At 44.9% G+C, this 1,532-nt stretch overlaps 1 protein-coding gene across 1 annotated transcript in view; it reads left to right on the forward strand.

Annotated features, from left to right (window-relative positions):
* The window catches only part of LOC106867817 (calpain-3), a 114,107-nt gene that overhangs the window by 4,366 nt on the left and 108,209 nt on the right, over positions 1 to 1,532 (forward strand). The gene's annotated exons all lie outside the window — the stretch shown is intronic.

A 1,532-nucleotide genomic window follows, 5' to 3' on the forward strand; every position in this document is an offset into this window, starting at 1 on the left:
ATATATATATATATATATATATATATATATACACACACATAAAAGACTCTCTCACTTACCAAGCGTTAAACTAATACATCTGTTTGTTGTTTACACACCCATCTTTGTCATTTGTTTTGTGTGTTTTTTTGTAAATTCCAACTATCATCATCGTTTAACGTCCGCTTTCCATGCTGGCATAGGCTGGACGGTTTGACTGGGGACTTGTGAGCCAGATGGCTGCACCAGACTCCAATCTGATCTGGCAGGGTTTCTACAGCTGGATGCCCTTCCTAACGCCAACCACCATGAGAGCGTAGTGGGTGCTTTTACGTGCTACCGACAGGAGGGCCAGTAATGCGGTACTGGCAATGGCTACGCTCAAATGGTGTTTTTATGCGTCACCTGCACAGGAGCCAGTCCAGCGGCACTGGCAACGCCCTCGCTCGAATGTTGCTCTCCACGTACCACCGGCACAAGTACTAGTAAGGCAACACTGGCAACGATCATGCTTGAATGGTGCTTTATACGTGCCACTAGCACGGGCGCCAGTCAGTGGCCCTGGCGATGATCACACTCAAATGGTGCTCTTAGCGCTCCACTAGCACAGATGCCAGTCATGCAGTGCTGTCAATGAATTTGATTTCGATTTCAATTTCCCTTCCCTCAACAGGTTTAGTGTCCAATGAAAGAAAGGTATGCCTAAGTGGGCTGGTTACACCACTAGCATAGGCCACAAGTTATGGTCTCACTTGGCTTGCCGGGTCTTCTCAAGCACAGCATATTTCCAAAGGTCTTGGTCACTAGTCATTGCCTCGGTGAGGCCTAATGTTTGATGAGCCTAGAAGATGAGTACAGCTCAATGAGGATGTCCTGAAAACCCTGGTGAAATAAAATCCCATTGTAACTATTAAGGAACTAGTAGAGAAGCTTGGATTTGGTCATTCAACCAGTCATTCAAGTCAGTGTTAGAAGAAAAACGACCATCTCTGGTTTCAAGATGAAAGGTGTTCTTCCATCAGGAAAATGCTCAGCCACATAAATTTGTTGGCAGGACACACCAGTCATATCAAGTTCATCAGTTGTTTGGTGACAGTCCTCCACAATCAATTCATGAATTTTCATCATGTTTTCATTCATCTTTACTCTTTTACTTGTTTCAGTCATTTGACTGTGGCCATGCTGGAGCACTGCCTTTAGTCGGGCAAATCGCCCCCAGGACTTATTCTATGTTAGCCTAGTACTGATTCTATCAGTCTCTTTTGCCGAACTGCTAGCTTACAGGGACGTAAACACACCAGCATCAGTTGTCAAGTGATGTTGGGGGGACAAACACAGACACACAAAAATACACACACACACATATACGACAGGCTTCTTGCAGTTTCTGTCTACCAAATCCACTCACAAGGCTTTGGTTGGCCCGAGGCTATAGTAGAAGACACTTACCCAAGGTGCCACGCAGTAGGACTGAACCCAGAACCATGTGGTTTGTAAGCAAGCTACTTACCACACAGCCACTCCTGCACCTATATATATATATATATATATAT

Source organism: Octopus bimaculoides, chromosome 23, assembly GCF_001194135.2.
Source record: "Octopus bimaculoides isolate UCB-OBI-ISO-001 chromosome 23, ASM119413v2, whole genome shotgun sequence".
Classification (NCBI taxonomy): domain Eukaryota; kingdom Metazoa; phylum Mollusca; class Cephalopoda; order Octopoda; family Octopodidae; genus Octopus; species Octopus bimaculoides.